Source organism: Pelophylax lessonae, assembly GCF_965119305.1.
Source record: "Pelophylax lessonae genome assembly, chromosome: 13".
In the NCBI taxonomy this organism is placed as follows: Eukaryota; Metazoa; Chordata; class Amphibia; order Anura; family Ranidae; genus Pelophylax; species Pelophylax lessonae.
This window is the reverse complement of record NC_138780.1, coordinates 185,673,048-185,695,076: the sequence shown is the minus strand read 5'-3', so window position 1 is coordinate 185,695,076 and position 22,029 is coordinate 185,673,048. Positions and strand designations below refer to the sequence as shown.

Below are 22,029 nucleotides of genomic sequence, written 5' to 3'. Positions count from 1 at the left end.
AGACTACATAATATAAAACGATTTTGTTTTTTTTTCACCAGGGAAATGGAGTAGAATACATTTTGGGCTAAATTTAAGAGAACAATTGTTTATTTGCAAAATATTATAGTAGAATCGAAGACAACCACGTTTTTCTTTCAAAATGTTCAGTCTTTTTTCATGTATTTATTAAAAAATAAAAAACCCAGTGGTGATGAAATACCACTAAAAGAAAGCTCTAGTTGTGTGAACAAAATTATAAAAATTTAGTTTGGGTACAGTGTTGCATGTCCGCGCAACTGTCATTCAAAGTGCAACAGCGCTGAAAGCTGAAAATTGTCCTGGACAGGAAGTGGTTAAAAGTGCCCTCTACTGAAGTGGTTAACGCCACTGTACCTCTAATGTAATACATATTTTAAAGTAGCTTTTTTGAGTTCTTGATTTTTTTTCTTTTTGAGCTAAGTTTATACATTTTTTTTTTTTTTTTTAAGTTGTGGTGTTGGCGAAGATTTTGGTGGGGGTGGGCGGTTTATATATAATTATATTTGAACCGCTCACCCCCACCAAAACATTTGCCAACACAACTAAAAAAAAAAAAAAAAATGTATTTAAACCGCCCATCCCCACCAAAACCTTTGCTAACACCACAACTTAAAAAAAAAATATGTATTAACTTAGCTCAAAAAGAAAAAAATCAAGAACTCAAAAAAGCTACTTTAAAATATGTATTACATTAGAGGTACAGTGGCATTAACCACTTCAGTAGAGGGCACTTTTAACCACTTCCTGTCCAGGACAATTTTCAGCTTTCAGCGCTGTTGCACTTTGAATTAGAGCAGGGGTCTTCAAACTATGGCCCTCCAGTTGTTCAGGAACTACAATTCCCATCATGCCTAGTCATGTCTGTGAATGTCAGAGTTTTACAATGCCTCATGGGATGTGTAGTTCCACAACAGGATCCCTTCCTTCGGGTGTGCACACCAAAGCTCAAACACACATGTCTTTCTCTGCAGCCTCAGCTGCATGGGAAGGGCTGAGGCAAGGATATGGGCGTGAGGGGCAGCTGCCCTGGGCACAATGATTGGTTGCAGTTTTGGGGGTGCCCTGAGCCAGATGGTTCTGTTACAAGGCTGATAGGAGTAGTGGCAGTGATATCACTGCTAACCCTAAGGGAAGGGGGGGGGAATTATACAATGCCTCCTGGGCCATATAGTTCTGCAACAGCTGGAGGGCCGTATTTTGAGGGTCTCTGCATTAGAGGTACAGTGGCATTACCTTTTAAAGAAAAAAAAAGAAAAATCTTATAAACGAAAAATCCCCCCAACACCGCCACAGCCAAAAAAGAAAGTCAATAACTTTGCTCAAAAAGAAAAAAAAAAGAAAAAAATCAAGTATTTATATATATATAAAAAAAAAAAAAAAAAACTACTTTAAAATTGCATGACAGGAGAGGCACAGTGATTAAAACTCCCCCTCCACTCAGAAAAGCAGTTAATACTCCACAATCTGGTTAATCTCAATTTAATAGCAAGTACAGTCGGCAACAGGAGCGAAGCAATTAAAGCACTCTACAGAGCCCAGGAGCAAAGGGCTGCTTGGGGAGAGGAGCCTCCGCCATCCCCCCCACCTTCTCCGCTTCAGCTGCAGCTTTGCATTCGGCGGTCGCATTTCTCTCTCATTTGCATCCTGCGCATACGAATAAGCACTCTATTAATAACATTTGCTCTTTTCTTCACCGCGGCTACATTTCAGACAAGCGACGTGACCTTTGATTCCAGTTTTTGCATTGCCTCTTAAAAAAAAAAAAATAAAAAATAAAAAACCATCCCCTCCAGTTCAAAATAACTTGTACTTACATCAAATGGGTCTCAAATACATTCATTTCTATGTAAATGAAGTTAAATACATTCCATATTTTAAGAGCTTTTCAATAATCACATTCTGTGAGAACTTCTGGAATAATATGGCTGTCTGGCCCGGTTATGGTAAAAAATTGCTTGTTCTGCTGCAGATTTCATCTGGCTGTGTAGCTTTACACAAAAAAAAAAAAAAAAAAGTAAAAAAATAAAAAAAAAGTAGGCATCATAGAAAAACACCAAAATTAAATAAAATGTTTCCTTATCTATCAGATTTTTAACACACATGCAAATAATAAGCACAAAGTTTCCTTTTCTATCACATTTACAAAGCATACTGTAACAACACACATGCAAATTAAAAAAAAATAAATAAAAATAAATAAATGTTTCCTTTTTTAACACATTTACAAAACATACTGTAACAACACACATGCAAATTAAAAAAATAAAAGAATAAATGTTTCCTTTTTGAACACATTTACAAAACATACTGTAACAACACACATGCAAATTAAAAAAATAAAAAATTTAAAAAATAAATGTTTCCTTTTTTAACACATTTACAAAACATACTGTAACAACACACATGCAAATTAAAAAAATAAAAAAATAAAAGAATAAATGTTTCCTTTTTGAACACATTTACAAAACATACTGTAACACGCATGCAAATTAAAAAAAAAAATTAAAAAAAATAAATGTTTCCTTTTTGAACACATTTACAAAACATAATGTAACAACACACATGCAAATTAAAAAAATAAAAAATTAAAAAAATTAATGTTTCCTTTTTGAACACATTTACAAAACATACTGTAACAACACACATGCAAATTAAAAAAATAAAAAAATTAAAACAATAAATGTTTCCTTTTTGAACACATTTACAAAACATACTGTAACAACACACATGCAAATTAAAAAAATAAAAAATTTAAAAAATAAAGGTTTCCTTTTTGAACACATTTACAAAACATACTGTAAAAACACACATGCAAATAAATAAATAAAAAAATAAATAAATAAAGTAAATGTTTCCTTTTTAAACACATTTGCAGAACAGTACAAATGCAGAAAAAAAAAAAGAAACAAACAAAATAAAAAGTTTTCTTATCTATTTCATTTGCCAAAACATTAGTGTGATTACTTTTAGGTTCTCCAAAAAATATTTCTAGGGTTTCTTTGAGGCCCCGTTAACAAGTGTGGAAGTGTGCAAAGTGTGGATGAGCTTTTCCGCTATGCAATTTTTTTTGGAGCGATTTGCACGCGATTTTGAGTGTCGCATAAGGCCTGCAAATTCACTTGATTTGCCTTTTTCACCCAAGAAGAAGCTCCTGCTCCTTTTCAAGCAACAGGCTTCATAGGATTTTAAATTGTGTAGTTTGCCGCGCGACAATTGTGACGGAATCGCATCATTATCAAGGGATAATAGCACCCAAACCTGCATTGTTCAGCGATCTCCACGCGATCTGCAGTCATGGGCAAAATTTGCTTTGTTCACACTTGTGCGATTTCAGATGCCACTTGAGTCGCACAGAATCGCATGACAATGGACATCACATTGTTTTCGATGGTTCAAGTCAGTACAATACGATTTTGGAAAAGGTTCCTGTACTACTTTTGGTGCTATTCCAGCACAATTTTGGCCCCATAGAATATGTAAACCATATCAAATTTGCACTACATTATCGCACTGAAAGTTGGATCAAAGTTTAATCGCAGCAGTGTGAACCTAACCTAAGAAGATTGCAGCGACACATTGGGGTTTATTTACTAAAGCTGCAGGTGCACCTGGAAGTGCAATTGCTATAGATTTGAGGGGAAGATCTGAAATGAGGGGAAGCTCTGCTGATTTCTATCATCCAATCATGTTCAAGCAAAAATGATGTTTTTTATTTTCCTTGCATGTCCCCCTCAGATCTACAGCGACTCCACTTCCAAGTGCACTTGTAGTGCAATTGTAGTGCACAGTGGATTTGCCTTTAGTAAATAGACCCCAATGTGTAACCATATTTCCACCTTTCTACAGTTGAGACCACCAGATATGAATGTTGGTGTCTGGGCTCTCTAGGGGGCGACAGAGAGCGCTTCTGAAAATTGTAATCAAACAATACAGTCAACATGTTTAAAACTTTTTGGGGAATTTTCTGCACAGCCGGTATGTGTTCTTCCTTTTCTTTTATTGAAGGGGAAGAAGGTGTAGGGGGCCTTACAAAAAAACAGTCAAGCCTCATTGCAGACTGCGGGGGGGTTCCACAGACATGCACACTTCTGCCTGACTGAGGAAGAAAAAACTTTTTTTAGAATTATTTTAGATGATTCTAAATGCCTTGACAGCCACCAAATAACAAAGAGATTATTTAAAAAAAAAAAAAAAAAACACTAGATATGTGTTGGTAGATCTAAAGAAGATTGTACACATATAGTAACATGTGTGATGATATTAAGGTTGTCATATGGGATTTTAAAAATGGAACTTGTATCCAATGTAATTATTAATGACCAGCAGAGATTTTTTTTTCTACATCCTACTAGGAGAAAAGGAGTTGATGGTGAAAATAGCTGCACAGACTAAGAGGGAAATTCCATCACCTATATATATATATATATATATATATATATATATATATATATATATATTAACCCAAAAACATACATGAACTCATCTTCCTGTCCTCCTTATATTATGCTTTGCTGTGCTAATTATGTTCTAGGACAGTGATGGCGAACCTTGGCACCCCAGATGTTTTGGAACTACATTTGGTAGTACAGCTGGAGTTGGAGGATTTATTGATTATACCACCCTTTGAGCCTGTCAACTGGAGATCGGAGTGTGAAGCCTCCTGTTTTTAATCCTACTGTCTGTGCGCATTTGATCTCTGTTATGGGGGTCAACTACATCTGGTAAGAAGTGGTGGTACTGGAGTGCTTTCTGGTGGTGGTTCTTCAGCTCTGGAATTGTCTCTCATGTTTTCAAGTGTGGAGATATATACTTATGGACTGCTTTCTCATTCATTTGGGACTCTTTTATAGGGTTTAGCGCCACAGTTATTGTTTTATTGTACATTTGGTATACCCCCACCTCCCTGGTCCCACCATCCACATCTCCTCAATTTCTTTGGCAAAGTAAAATTTGGTGTTGCCCTTAAATCGTATTTGAATTTGAGAGAGAGAGAAAAAATAAACTGAGGAGAGAGAGCAGGGGGGGGGGGTGAGGGGGAGAAAAGAAAAGTAAAAATAAGACAGGGAGAGAGAGAGAGAGAGAGAGGGAGAGAGAGAGAGGGAGAGAAAGAAGGGGAAAGAAAGAAAGAAGGAAAGAAGGAAAGAAAGAAAGAAAGAAAGAAAGAAAGAAAGAAAGAAAGAAAGAAAGAAAGAAAGAAAGAAAGAAAGAAAGAAAGAAAGAAAGAAAGAAAGGAGACACAGAATGAGAAAAAAAAAAGAGAGAACAAAAGTGTGGGAAAGAGAGAAAAGAAAAAAGAAAAGAAAAGTAAAACGAAGAAAGAAAGAAAGAAAGAAAGAAAGAAAGAAAGAAAGAAAGAAAGAAAGAAAGAAAGAATGTGGGGTGAAAGAACAGAGAAAAAAGATAGAAAAATGGACAGAGGAAAAGAGAGAAGGAGAGACAGAATAAGAAAAAAGAGAGAAAAAAAGTGTGGGAAAGAGAGAAAAGAAAATTAAAAAGAAGAGAGAGAGAAAGAAAGAAAGAAAGAAAGAAAGAAAGAAAGAAAGAAAGAAAGAAAGAAAGAAAGAAAGAAAGAAAGAAAGAAAGAAAGAAAGAAAGAAAGAAAGAAAGAAAGAAAGAAAGAAAGAAAGAAATAGTGTGGGGGTGAAAGAACAGAGAAAACGAGAGTGAAAAAAAGATAAAAAATTGACAGAGGAAAAGAGAGAAGGAGAGACAGAATAAGAAAAAAGAGAGAAAAAAGTGTGGGAAAGAGAGAAAAGAGAGAAGAAAAAAAGAAAAGTAAAATGAAGAGGGAAAGAGAGAGAGAAAAGAAAGAAAGAAAGAGTGTGGGGTGAAAGAACAGAGAAAAAGAGATAGAAAAATGGACAGAGGAAAAGAGAGAAGGAGAGACAGAATAAGAAAAAGAGAGAAAAAAAGTGTGGGAAAGAGAGAAAAGAAAATTAAAAAGAAGAGAGAGAGAGAAAGAAAGAAAGAAAGAAAGAAAGAAAGAAAGAAAGAAAGAAAGAAAGAAAGAAAGAAAGAAAGAAAGAAAGAAAGAAAGAAAGAAAGAAAGAAAGAAAGAAAGAAAGAAAGAAAGAAAGAAAGAAAGAAAGAAAGAAAGAAAGAAAGAAAAGTCGAAGGGACAGCAAAAGAGAGTAAAAAAAAAAAAAAATAAATAAATAAACAGAGAAAAGGCAGAGGAGGGGTGGAGTAGTGAAAGAAGACAGAGAATGAGAGACAGAGTGGTGGATAGTAAGAGACAGAAAAAGAGAGATAAGAAAGGAGAGAAGAGAGATGTAGAGAAGTGAAGAGAGGAGGGTGGCAGCACACAGAGTGGTGGAGAGGAGTGCAGGGTGTCTGCAGAGTTTGTGGATTCCACACAAAGGCTGCACAGTTGTCACAGATAGAGGTCAGTAATGCACTGAATATGAATCAGAGGAGTACAGGCTGCTCAGTCAGGAGGATTTTTTCCAGCAAATACCTTCCACTGGGCTCCTAGATCCTGGGACAGGCGGGCCCCCAACCAGCCAAAAACAAGAGCCACTCTTATACATGCTTATTTTTATATCATTCCATGATCATCGCTAAAGGAAAAGATTATAATAAAGAGTCACAAAGAGGGGCCTGGAGAGGAGGGTTGTCACCCAGCCAATAGAACATCTATGGAAGCACACGCTCCTTCCCCACAATGTTCTCTGCCTGCCTTAGAAAGAAGAGGATTTTATATATAGGGGCACTGCTAAGAATAGCAGGCTTGTCATATTACATACCACACATACACATTCTATAGATACATGCACATACTACATTCTATGCACACACACATACATGCACATTCTATAGATACATGCACATACTACATTCTACACACATTCTGAGATATACACATATAGTAAACTCTACACACACACATTCATTCTATAGACATACACATATAGCACATTCTATAGATATCCACATGTACATACATTTGTTTTAGATATATACACATGTAGGTTGAACTGTATGGACCTGCGTCTTTAAGTAACCTTAGAAACTAAGTAACCATGTACATACTGTATATTCTATAGATATACAGACACAAACTTTCTATATATTCTTTAGATGTATGTGTATTTAAAATCCACACATACATTCTATAGATATACACACAGATGTACACTCTATAGGTATATATATATATATTCATCCTATATATATATATATATATATATATATATATATATATATATATATATATATATATATATATATATATATATATATATATATATATATATATACATACATACACTCTATAGATATATATACATATACATTCTATAGATATTAACACATGTACACTATAGATATATACATATACGTCCAATAGATATACACACATGTACACTCTATAGATATATACATTCTATAGATACACAAATGTATGTACATTCTATAGATATACAGGCACAAATAGTCTATACATTCTATAGATAAATAAATATATGTGTATATAGATATACATTCTATAGATATACACACATGTACACTCTATAGGTATATACATTCTATAGAAATACACACGTGTACACTCTATATTCCTATACATTCTATAGATACACAAATATATGTACATTCTATAGATATACAGGCACAAAAAGTCTATACATTCTATATGCATATATACATTCTATAGATATACAAACACAAACATTCTATACATCCTATATGCACACATACATTCTATAGATATGTGCAGATATAAAATCTATAGATATATCCCCACACATACACACGTTAGGTATACAGTATAATAAATTCTATAAATACACAAATGTATGTACATTCTATAGATTATGCACCCTCATGTGTAGATTGGACTGAATGGACTCAACCTTACCAACCGTGTAACTATGTAACCATAGATACACACACACATACATTCTATACATATATAGTACATTTTATAGATTATACAAACTTATGCGTAGGGTAAACTACATAGGCCTGTGTCTTTATTCAACCATTCCAACCATGTAACTAGGTATATACGTACAGTCTATAGGTATACACACATACATTCTATACATATACACATATAATATATTGTATAGATCATACATAATTATGCGTAGGGTAAACTAGATGAGCCTGTGTCTTTATTCAACCTTACCAACTATGTACCTACATTACCATGTATGTACATTCTATAGGTACACACATATACATTCTAAATATCCTATAGATATGTAAACGTACTATATATATATATCTAGATAGATAGATAGATAGATAGATAGATAGATAGATAGATAGATAGATAGATAGATAGATATACACACACACACATTAAACATGCTTTAGCTCCAATCTGGACAGAATCTTGTGATTATTTCACCATTGATACCGATGTTCCCGTGTCATTATTAGTCCCCCATCCCCGGTAAAGCCCCGGTAAACCACTCGCACCTTTTTTTTAAAGCTTTTCTTGATTGCATTTCGCTGCCTTAGTGACTAATTCTGCAGAGACGTCCAGCCCAGGGCACCTTTCATACCTCAAGAATTTTAACAAGAAGCAGTTTATTCTGCCGAGGATGTGCGCAAGTCTCCGGCTCTGTCAGAATGGGGTTTGTGTAAAGCTCAGCTCCTCCGAGGGGGATTATTGATTATGTATTACCAGTCCCTGGAGAACAGGGACAACCTGCTACGGGGGGGATGGCCGTCACCTGTCTGCCAGTGTTAGGTGCCTCCCTGAGGACTACTTCACGCTTTCGCTTTTCAGAAGGCATGTATTTCTTCTACGCGGGCTCCTGCGCAGGGGAAGGCATGTATTATACGCGGGCTCCTGCACAGGGGAAGGCATGTATTATACGCGGGCTCCTGCGCAGGGGAAGGCATATATTATACGCAGGCTCCTGCGCAGGGGAAGGCATGTATTATACGCGGGCTCCTGCGCAGGGGAAGGCATGTATTATACACGGGCTCCTGTGCAGGGGAAGGCATGTATTATACACGGGCTCCTGCGCAGGGGAAGGCATGTATTATACGCGGGCTCCTGCGCAGGGGAAGGCATGTATTATACGCTGGCTCCTGCAGGGGAAGGCAGACCCTTCTAATTTCACACCTTTGCGGTTCCAGTTTTAATGCGTTTTTTTTTTTTTGCGTGTGCATTGATGTGCTTTTTAAAAGCTCTTTCATGTTGGCTTATAAAAAAAAAAACAATTTAGGCGTATTACCAAAATGCATAATAACTCATATAAAATGCATTTTACATTCATTTTCATGCATTACTATTGACTCCTATGGGCCTCACACCTTTGCGGTTCCAGTTTTAATGCGTTTTTTTTTTTTTACGCGTGCATTGATGTGCTTTTTAAATGCGCCTTCATGTTGGCTTATAAAAAAAAACTATTTAGGCTTATTACCAAAACGCATAACTCGTATAAAATGCATTTTACATTCATTTTCATGCATTACTATTGACTCCGATAGGCCTCAAAATGCGTAAAAGTGAACTAAAAAATAACCCTGAGCTCATTTTAAAAATGTGCTGCGTTGAAAAGCACAGATGTGAACAGGCTCTATTTATACCATTGCCTTTGATGACATATATATATAGCGCGTTTTGACGCACGCGTTAAAATGCAAATGTGTAAATGGGCCCAGTACGGTTAACCTGCAGTTCCATTTATCTCTATGGAAGAAGTGTTTCTATTGAATAAAGCAAAAGATGCAGTTTGGAAGGCTGAGATATGACAGCGCCACTGACTATGATGCAGATATTACTATGCATTTGGTGTGCAGCGTCAGGTGCATTTAAGTGCACTAAAATGAGAAGGGGCCTGACCTTCAGGGTTAAACAATCCTTTGAAATAGTATTAAATTTAAGCAGGCCCTTATACTTCATAGCTGATGGTAGAGTTAAAGCTGATTGTACAATCAGATTGTAAAGCATATGGTCGGCCTTAGATATAAGATTTGTGATTGTATAATGACAAAAATCAAGTTCCATTGTGACAAAGGTAAAATTTGCAACACAACCAGTATTCTCTTATGTTGTAAAGTGCTGTGTAAGCTGTTGGTGCTTTATAAATCCTGTATATTAATATTATATAATACTAATTTGTTGAAAATAAGGTATAGGTCAGAGGTAAAGCTGACAATACTAAGCAGTATTGCATGCCCATAGACCTCAAAGTTCTTTGCAGGCAGGTTGGCTGGTGTCATATCAACCCTGGGGAGCCCTGAGGGCAGCAGATGCCCCATACTAAGCTGTACCAGCTGACACTGGGCTCTTTGCAATATACTGCTGCTGTATATCCACAGGCTCACCATGCCCTGCGCTCCATAACCCATAATAACCTAATCTGTTCAATTTGTACCACTTAAACATAATGGCAGAATCGCCTTCACAGCCATCAGCCAACAAACATACTGACACTGCCTATAATAGCCCATATGCTCTCCTATTATAAGCCTGTTAGCTGAAATTGGGACATACTGCCTCCTCCAGATTATGGGCAGGCGGCTCCCAGCAACAAAACAGAAATGCTAAACTGGTGTCAGATCTGAGGGTGATGGCAGTACAGGCACACTGATCGATGGCAGTTAACACAGCACACTGAAACTGGGACCACTGTGAGGGGGCAGCAGTGTGGGGTTTTGGTGCCCTGTATGTGTGGGTGTATAGGCACTGTGTACGAGGCGTATGGGCAGAGTGCATGAGGCATATGTGCCACAGTGCATGAAGTGTATGAGGTATACAGGCACTGCGCATGGGGTACCTGTGGTATGCAGGCACAGTGCATGGGGTGCATGTGGTATATGGACAGTGCACATAGGGGGTGTATGTTGTACATGAGTGCTGTAAATGGGGTGTATGTGGTATATGAATACTGCACATATGGGGTTTATGTGGTATATAGCACAGCACATAGCTATATGTAATTTATAGGTACAGTACATGCCTGCATGTGGTATATGGGCACTGCACATGGCTATTACACTGTGCATAGGTGTATATGATATATAGACACAGAACATGGGGTGTATGTAGTATATGGGTATTTACATAGGTGTATGTGGTATATGGGCACTGCACGTGGCTATATCTGGGCACTGTACATGGGTGTATGTGGTATAAGGGCATTGTACATGGGTGTATGTGATATATGGACACTGCACATGGGTGTATATGTTATATGGGCACTTTACATGGCGTTTATGGGGTATATGGGTACTGTACATGGGTGTATGTGGTATATGGACACTGTACATGGGATGTATGTGGTATATAGGCACTGTATATGGGGTTTATGTGATATATAGACACTGTACGTTGGTGTATCTGGTATATAGGCTCAGAACATGGGGTGTATTTTGTATATGTGCACTGTACATGGGTGTATGTGGTGTATGGGTACAGCACATGGGGTGCATGAGTACTATATATGGGTGCATGTGGTATATGGTCACAGTACATGGGGTGTATGTGATTTATGTGCACTGTACATGGGTGTATGTGGTATATGTGCACTGCACATGGGGTGTATGTGGCATTTGGGAACTGTACATGGGGTTTATGTGGTATATAGGCACAGAACATAGAGTATATATGGTGTATGTGCACCGTACATGAGTGTTTGTGTAATATAGGCACTGTACGTTGGTGTATGTGGTATATAGGCACTGCACATGGGGTGCATGTGGTATATGTGCACTGTACATGGGTGTATGTGGTGTATGGGTACAGCACATGGAGTGTATGGGTACTGTACATAGGTGTATGTGGTGTATGGTCACAGAACATGGGGTGTATGTGATATACAGGCACAGTACATGGGGTGTATGTGGTATATGGTCACAGTACACTGGGTGTATGTGCTATATGGTCACAGTACATGGGGTGTATGTGGTATATGGTCACAGTACATGGGGTGTATGTGGTATATGGTCACAGTACATGGGGTGTATGTGATATATGGTCACAGTACATGGGGTGTATGTGATATATGGTCACAGTACATGGAGGTGTAGGTGGTACATGGGTACTGCCACTGTACATGGTTGTATGTGTTATACGAGTACTGCTCATGGGTTATACAAACATAGCACATAGGGGGTGTATGTGATATATGGACACTGTACATGGATGGATGTAATATATGGGTAAAGTGCATGCGGTGTATGTCATATATGGGAGCTGCAAACTAGCTGCATTCGATATAATGGCACATCACATGGGGGTATATTATATGTGGTATAAAGGCACTGTGCATGAGGTGCATGCAGTGTATGGGCAACATGCATGAATAAGTGCACTGAACATAGGTTGTACAGTATATGTGTGCTATATGTATTGAGGGTGCTATATGTATTGAGTAGATGCACTGAACAAGACTGTACATGGAATGTATTAGTTGTGTACAATAGGTATATATGTACAGTATATGGGCACTGTGCATGGGATGCGTGTAATCTATGTAAGTGCAGTCTGTATGGTGAGTAAATGTACTCTCCATGGGTTTTATGTTAATGGACTGTGTAGGTGTACTGTGCATGGGCATTCTATGAGAGCTTTCTGCCATGGAGCCCCTTATATGCCACCATGAAGTACATCATACATACATCTGGAGGTAAGAAGAGAAAGCAATAGAGCACCTAGATCCCAGACACTTAGCATATACATTATATATGATAGTGCTCACCAAACAGCTCCCAGGACAGAGAAGGTGACAGTGTCAGTATGGTATGTGACTCTGGAGAGGAGTGGCATTGGGTGACAGTGGCTGATGACAGAGAGCCATACCTGGCATTTGTGATAACTAGCACCCACTCAGGATGTCTCTGTGTTGTGACAGTGCCAAGTCTGTGTGCTGTCACTGCAAGGACTATGTAAACCTGGGGGGTGATAACAGAGCAGAGCCCAGGTCCACTGACACAATGTATCAATGAAGTCAAACACCATCCAAGGATACATTGATTTGTAACCAGTATTAGCCCAGGGCTGGGAAGGCATTTCTGTACTGGGTATGCTGTGTGGCAGGTTCTCTGCAATGGATCAGATCAGGGGGGTGACAACAGAGCCCAGGAATCTAAGGGGTGTAATCTGCCAAGAATGATCCCTATCCAGTAATATTTGTAGCCAGAGCTGAATGGAGGGGGTCTGAGCCTTGGGGTACACAGCTCAGGGGACACACATGCTATATAATGGGGTGGACCGCATGACTAAATGCCACAGTTCATTATATAATATGTAATGACTGCATATTAATTTTATATGTGGTCCAGCCAGTTGAGTGACTGGGTCATTAACTCTATTAAAAAAGAAATGTCAGTAATTCCCCAGAACTGGAAAATCTGCTGATGTGTCAGTGACAGGATGGGGATAGAGGGATTAAAGGGGTTAAGTGAACGTGAGATGAGGCTGAATATTCCAAAGGATATTAGATCCCTCCAAATTCTTCCTCCCCCCTGCCCCTATAGGGTTCCCAGACCTTTCCATAGATAGGCAAGAGACCACTAATGTTGGGGTGTCTGTGTCCCCTGAATAGCCCCTAGGCTCTCAAGGGTTAACCAGGAGGCAAGGTGTCAGTCATATAAAGGACAATCTGTGCTCAGTGTCAGGGCTGTGTGTCCATCCAGGCTGGGAGTGACACACTGAGGGGTCCCCTATACAGTCCTGTAGGTGTCACCTCTATAATATCATCCTTACTGATCGCTAACATTGATCATCATTAACCCTTTATACATGGACCATGGCTCTATCTGTGGGTGATATCATCTCTAACCTCTTCTATGTCCCCCTTCCTATATAAAGACAGATCCTTCTATACAGGGATATGTCACCTATATAGTCACACACACTGTCTATATGTAGATTCACCTATAGCTGATCGTGGTGGGGCGAGAACAGAGCAGTACAGAGTTCCTCCGACACAATGTATCAATGAAGTCAAACACCATCCAAGGATACATTGTAACCAGTATCTGCCCAGGGCTTGGTAGGCATTGCTGTACTAGATTGCCCCACTTTTTTTAACTATCTGTAGCCCAAATTCAATCTGATCACCTACAGTCTATCTACCCTATAGATCCCCTATACTGCCATTGATTAACTACAGCATATCTCACCCTATAAATTCCCTATACTGTCATTGATCACCCACAGCATATCTCACCCTATAAATTTCCTATACTGCCATTGATCACCTACAGTCTATCCTACCCTATAAATCCCCTATACTGCCATTGATCACCTACAGCATATCTCTCCTTATACATTCCCTATGCTGCCATTGATCACCTACAGCATATCTCACCCTACAAATTCCCAATACTGCCTTTGATCACCCACAGCATATCTCACCCTATAAATTTCCTATACTGCCATTGATCACCTACAGTCTATCCCACCCTATAAATCCCCTATACTGCCATTGATCACCTACAGCATATCTTACCCTATTACCCAGTATACTCTCATTGATACCCTGCAGTATATCTCCCCCTATAGATCCCCTATACTGCCTTTATTTACTTACAGCATATCTCACCTTATAAACCCCTTACTAGTGTTGATAACCTGCAGTATACCTCGCCCTATAGATCCTCTATACTGACACTGATTACCTATATATTTCACCCTACGTATCCCCAATACTGACTTTATCTCAGTATATATCATCCTATATACTCCATATGCTGACACTGGTCGCTTACAGCAAATCTTATCCTACAATCCCCTACACCTTCACTGATACCCTACATTGGATCTTATCCTACAGATCCTTTATACTAATTCTGATCGCATGCAGTCTATCTTACGTATAGATCACATGTATTGACATTGATCTCTTACAGTATATCCCACCCTATAGATCTTATATACTGATTCTGATCCTCTACAATATATCTCACCTATAGATCACATATACTGACATTGATCACCTACAGTATATCTCACCATATAGATCCCATGTACTGACATTGATCATCTACAGTATATTCCACCCTATAGATCACATATGCTGATCCTGATCCCCTACAGTCTATCTCACCCTACAGTTTCTCTATACTGACTCTGATCACCTGCAGTCTGTCTCATTTCTTAAATCTCTTATACTGATGTGGATCGCCTATAGTATATCTCACCATATAAATCACATATGCTGACATTGATCAGCCAATGTAAGTCTCACCCTACAGTTTCTTTATACCGACTTTGATCACCTACAGTATATATCACCCTATAGATCTCTTATACTGACACTAATCATCTATAGTATATCTCATCCTATAGATCTATTATACTGACACTAATCACCTATATAGTATATCTCACCCTATAGATCTCTTATACTTACACTAATCACCTATAGTATATCTCATCCTATAGATCTCTTATACTTACACTAATCACCTATAGTATATCTCATCCTATAGATCTCCTTTACTGACATTGATCACGTATAGTATATATCATCCTATAGATCTCTTTTACTGACATTGCTCACCTATAGTATATCATTCTCACCCTATAGATCTCATTAACGGACATTGATCACCTATAGTATATCTCACACTATAAATCGCGTATGCTGACATTGATCACCTACAGTATATCTCACCCTATAGATCTCTTATACTGACATTGATTACCGACAATATGTATCACCCTTTAGATCTCTTATACTGACACTGATCGCCCACAGTATATTTCATATTCTATACTGACGTTGATCGCCTACAGTATATCTCACCCTATAGATCGACAGTGATCACTCACTGTATTCCTCAACCTATAGATCTCTTATACCGACACGGATTGCCTACAGTATATCTCACCCTATAGATCCTCTGTACTATATATACATCGGTAATCCCAGCCATCACCTATTTATTGTCCTCTGGTCCTGGTAGACTGGAGATCTGATCCCCCCTATAGATTATACACCCCCCAAAATTCTACTACAGTAACAGGGATCGCCTGGGATTTAGACACCAGCCAGGATCATTGACTACTATCAGATCTCAGAGGATCTCCGCAGATCATCTATAGGTTTGGATGAATCACTCCTAGATCGGGTCCCCCCAGTAAAATCAGACCCCCGCCCCCCCCCCAATCCCCAATTCCAGTCCCCGATCCCAGTACCTGATGTGGTGTGGCTCCTCTTCCCGATCTCAGCATAATCCACATACAGGTCCCTTCTCCTCCGACCCATCCACACAAATCCCGAGAAATCCAGAGAAACTTTATTCGGTGGATCCCGTGTGCCCCCAGATCCAGATCCCGGGATCCTGTCCCCCCCGGGGGATTTCAGCACACACCGGCATCTCCCTGGTTCAGCTCCCAACAATCACATCGCAGCAATTCCACACCGATCCCAACACTAGATCCCGGATTCCTGCAGACCACCAGCTGATCCCCCTCCCACCCCCCAAAACGCTGGATTCCCGAAGAGCTGATCTCCCTGGGCAGCGGATCCCTTCAAGGCGGGCACCCCCCCTGCGGGGTACTGGATCCCTTCAAGGATGACTCCCCCGGGGTACCGGATCCCTTCAAGGCTGACTCCTCTCCGGGGTAGTGGATCTCTTGTGGGCGGACTCCCCCGGGTCCCCTGCGATCAGCGGCAGACAGTGCGGGCTCACCGAGCACCCGGTGTGTGAGAGAGAGAGAGAGCTCCGCTCCGTGTGATTGCAGCTCAGCCCTGCCCGATCCAACCTCCAAATCCCAGCCAGTGTCAGCACTGCAGACATTAAAAGATTAGGGGCGGGGACATGCAAATCAGCACATGGAATGTGTCACCAAACTTGCCTCTGTGGCCCCTAAGATGTGTCTGAGCCCAGCAAATCCCCTCCCCCTCCCCTCCTTCTTCTGGACCTAACACCCCTGGGAGATGGAGCCATACACCTCTACACACCTCCGACCACCAACCTAAAACCTGTCCATCTACTTCCATCCTCCACCCTGTCCACCTACCTCCACCCTATCCAACTACCCCCATCCTCCACCCTGTCCACCTACCTCCACCCTATCCAACTACCTCCATCCTCCACCCTGTCCACCTACCTCCATCCTCCACCCTGTCCACCTGCCTCCATCCTCCACACTGTCCACCTACCTTCATCTTCCACCCTGTCCACCTACCTTCATCCTCCACCCTGACCACCTACCTCCACCCTGTCCACCTACCTCCATCCTCCACCCTGTCCACCTACCTCTACCCTGTCCACCTACCTCCATCCTCCACCCTGTCCACCTACCTCCAACCTCCACCCTGTCCACCTATCTCTATGCTCCATCCTGTCCACCTATCTCTATGCTCCATCCTGTCCACCTCCCTCCATCCTCCACCCTGTGCACCTACCTCCAACCTGACAATCTACCTCCATCCTCCACCCTGTGCACCTATCTCTATCCTCCATCCTGTCCACCTCCCTCCATCCTCCACCCTGTGCACCTACCTCCAACCTGACAATCTACCTCCATCCTCCACCCTGTGCACCTATCTCTATCCTCCATCCTGTCCACTGACCTCTATCCTCCAACCTGTCCACCTCCCTTCAACCCGAAACCTAGCTCCATTGTCCAACTTGCCCACTGACCTCCATCCTCCAACCTCTCCACCTCCCTTCAACCTGAAACCTACCTCCATCCTCCAACTTGACCACCGACCTCCATCCTCCAACTTGACCACCGACCTCCATCCTCCAACCTGTCCACCTCCCTCCAACCTAACAACCTACCTCCATCCTCCAACCTGTGCACCTATCTCTATCCTCCATCCTGTCCACCGACCTCTATTCTCCAACCTGTCCACCTCCCTTCAATCTGAAACCTACTTCCATAGCCCAACTTGACTACTGACCTCCATCCTCCAACCTGTCCACCTCCCATGAACCTGAAACCTACCTCCATCCTTCAACTTGACCACCTATCTCCAACCTGTCCACCTATGTCTATCCTCCCTCCTGTCCACCGACCTCCATCCTTCAACCTGTCCACCTCCCTTCAACATGAAACCTACCTCCATCCTCCAACTTAACCACCGACCTCCATCCTCCAACCTGTCCATTTCCCTCCAACCTGACAACCTACCTCCATTCTCAACCTGTCTACCTACCTGTATCCTCCACCCTGACCACAGACTTCCATCCTTCTCGCTACCCTTCAACCTTCATCCTCTTTGCCTCCTTCATATTACACTTTCTCATCCATTTCCTTCTTCTCCCTCTCTCTCTAAAATCCCTCTTCTCTTCTCTTCTCTTCTCTTCTCTTCTCTTCTCTTCTCTTCTCTTCTCTTCTCTTCTCTTCTCTTCTCTTCTCTTCTCTTCTCTTCTCTTCTCTTCTCTTCTCTTCTCTTCTCTTCTCTTCTCCTCTCCTCTCCTCTCCTCTCCTCTCCTCTCCTCTCCTCTCCTCTCCTCTCCTCTCCTCTCTTCTCTTTCATCTTCCCCTCCTCTCTCTCCCCCACACTCTTTTTCCCTCTCCTCTCCCCTCTTACTTTCACCCCCCCCCAACTCCACTCATTCTCCACTTCCCCTCCTCTCTCTTTCTCCCCCCAGTAATCTCTTCATCTTTATCTCCTCCCCCCCCACCCCCCCCCCCACATACACATGCACACTTCCTTTCCCCTCCTCTTTCTCTCTCTTTCCTTTCTAGTTTCTGCTCCTCTGTTTCTTTCTCCCCCTTCCTCCACATTCTCCCCCTCCCCCACCCCTCTTCTCTTTCCAACTTATTTATCTTCCCCCTCTTTTCTCTTTCCCCAGTCGCTCTCCTCTTCCCCTCTTTTCTCTCTCTGCCCCCCCCCCCCACTCCTCCCTCTCTCTCTCTCCCCCCACAGCCACTCTCCTCTTCTTCCCCTCTTCTCTCTCCTTTTCTCCCTCTTACTCTCCTCCCACCCTCCCCCCCCCCCTCACTCTCCACTTCTCTCTCCCCCACTCTCTCTTCTTTTGCCCTCTTTTCTTCCTCTCTGCTCCTTACTCTCCTCTTCCCCTCTTTTCTCTCTCCCCCCTCTCTCCTCTTCACCTCCCCCCTCTCTCTCTTCTTATGCCCTCTTTTCTCCCTCTCTCCTCCTCACTCCCCTGTTCACCTCTCTCTCTCCCCCTCACTCTCCTCTTCCTCTCTTTTCACTCTCCTCCTCATTCTCTTCTTCCCCTCTTTTATCTCTTCCCCTCACTCTCCACTTCAGCTCTTCTCTCCCTCTATCCCCCTCACTCTCCTCTTCCCTTCTTCTCTATCTCCGACTCTCTCCTGCTTACTTTCCAATTCCCCTCTTTTTTCTCTCTCCCTCCCTTCCCCCTCACTCTCCTTTTGCTGTCTCTCTCTCTCTCTCTCTCTCTCTCCCTCTCTCCCCCCTCACTCTCCTCTTCCCTTCTCCTCTCTCTCCCCCCTCACTGTCCTCTTCTCCTCTTCTCTCCCCCCCTCCCCTCACTCTTCTCACCCCCCTCTTCTCCTACACTACACAGTCACCACCCACATTTTTAGGCAGAATGCTTTGGAAGGCAGGCAATGAAGAGGAGAGACTTCTAGAGGAACAACTGCAACTGGCAATTAACCCATGGCATGCCAGGACCGCCTGTGCCACCTCATTTTGCTTCAAGCTGACCATCTACTGCCTGGACTTCTTGCTATCAGGAAAATCTTACCCTTGCCCCAGCATGGAGGGGGTTACCTGGAGCTGCTCTGGAGCTCTTGCTGATGGAGAGCACATCATCCATGGTAATGACTGGGGTGAGATGAAGACTTTGGAAAGCCTGCACCCCATAGGCAGGGGCAGCAGTCTACTTCTTCATTACATGGGGTGCTGAGAGTAAGGGTAGACTGCAGACAGGGGCACATTCTTGTCAGTAAACCCCCAGCCACCACAGTTCAGTTTGCTTCATTGCAAAACAGTGAGAACATTTAGAGGACCACTGGTTTCTATGGGTCTTATTAAAGAGCACAATTAGGGTCTGTCTGTTGTGTCTGGTTGTTACTATTTAGGGTGGAGTGGTCCTAGCCCACTGGATTTAGGATGTGATCAGATGTCATAAATGTTTTAAGCTTAAAATGCATCTTCTACTTTGTATGGTCTGACAAATTTTTAACATTTTTTTTTAACATTATTATTATTATTATTTATTTTTTAACATTATTATTATTATCTTCATCATTTTTTTATTTTTTAATTAATTTCTTTTATTTTATATTTTGTTTTAATTTTTTTTTTCATATTTATTACCCCTCTCTTTCTTGTGCATGCTGAAAATCTGTATTTATTGCCTGGATTCCCTTGTGGTCTTGTATCCTTTGCCACTAGTGACACCGCGAGTGTGGGGTCTTCGTGATTCCTCTGACTTGTGCGCATTCTTCTTGGGTGCTTTATTCCTCCTCCTACAAAAAAAAAAAAAAATATTAATCGAAACTGTAAACTAGGTTGGACACTAAAGACTGTATGTTCTTTGTACAGCACTGTGGAATATGTCAGAGCTATAAAAATAAGTAAAATGAAAGAAATCACCCACCTCAGTCTTTACCCCCAAGTAGCTTACGCTCTAATATCTCCCTACAGGCCTTGCTGGATTCACTCAACCTATTATGGAGAAAAAACCTAATAAAAAAATACATATATATGGATATATATATATATATATATATATATATATATATATCTATATATATATCTCTATATATATTTATATATATCTATATATATATATATATATATATATACATACATATACATATGTAAATATATATATATATATATATATATATATACATATACATATATATACACACATATACATATATATATATATATATATATATATATATATATATATATATATATATATGGATAATGAATTGGGGATAAGACTGTGGATTCTGTCCAATGGTTTCTGGATATTCTCTCTCAGCTGGTAAACTAAAAGGGAACAAAGTAGTCAAACACATTTATTTATTTTTTAATTGTATTTATTTATTTACATGTAATATTTATTATAGACGGTTATCCTAAAAATCACAGATTTTTTTTTTATTTTTATTTTACATTTCACAGGCATATACCCATAAAATCATTAGGCTGCCTATAATGACTACACTGATTTACATTACAACTATTATTTATTGCTGAGTTGGTGAGATTCTAGTAATGATACTATGCATAAGCTTGGGTGACGGTATCAGTGAACGGGCCGGTTGGATCACATTGTAAGGATCGTCTCCAGCATCCGGGCGGATACTAAAATTAAAACTTGCCAGTTTGCATTCGGGTTAACATTTGCAAGTAGCTTATTCTCAGACATAGAAATTAAATTCCACCCCTTACGGATCATTTATGGAAGACCTACGATTTCTACAGACCCACTGCAAATTTCTGCATGTGTATAATGTGTTTAATGAATTTCCAATACTGGAGGGATAAATCACAGCTAGGCCCCATAGCCTTTAAATAGAGGAGAGGTAGTGGGGAGGGGGGGGGGGGGCATACCCAATGAAGGTACCTTGTTAGGATCCAAAGAGAACTCTTAGCATGAAACTCTAGGATGGGTAAAGAGGAGTGCTCAGTATAAAAGTTCATATCACTCAAGGGTTTATTTAAAATGTTTAATGATCACAAATAAAAAAAAGAAAAAACAAGCAACGTGTTTCGGGGAAATGACTCCCTCTTCCTCAGGGCTGGAACAGTGGATATAAATAAGAACAGGTTTGCTGTCAGTCTGTAATAGCGAGATTTGACAGTTTATTTTACATAGAAACATAGAAAAGTGACAGCAGAAAAAAGACCGAGATTTGTTTTGTTTTTTTTTATGTTTTTTTTTTGTTTTTTTTTTCCCTTAACTTTTTTTGTCTGATGTTTGTTTCAAGCATGTTTGAAGCCATTTACCGTTGACTGTCTCACCACCTCTGCTGGAAGTTTATTCCAAGCATCAACTACTCTTTTGGTAAAATAATACTTTCTATGATTAGTTTTGAACTTTCCTCCAGTTAGTTTAAGGTCATGTCCCCCTGTTCTTGATTTTGGTTCCATATTGAAAAAACTGCCCTCCTGAACCTTGTTCACC

The 22,029-nt window shown here is 40.6% G+C and overlaps 1 protein-coding gene across 1 annotated transcript in view; it reads right to left on the bottom strand.

Annotated features, from left to right (window-relative positions):
• FLRT2 (fibronectin leucine rich transmembrane protein 2) overlaps positions 1–16,815 on the bottom strand; it is a 117,202-nt gene extending 100,387 nt beyond the window's left edge. The window contains exon 1 of the mRNA XM_082242926.1: positions 16,133–16,815. The gene's annotated coding sequence lies outside the window, so the exon portion shown is untranslated. The remainder of the gene's footprint in view (positions 1–16,132) is intronic.
• Positions 16,816–22,029: the final 5,214 nt, after the last annotated feature.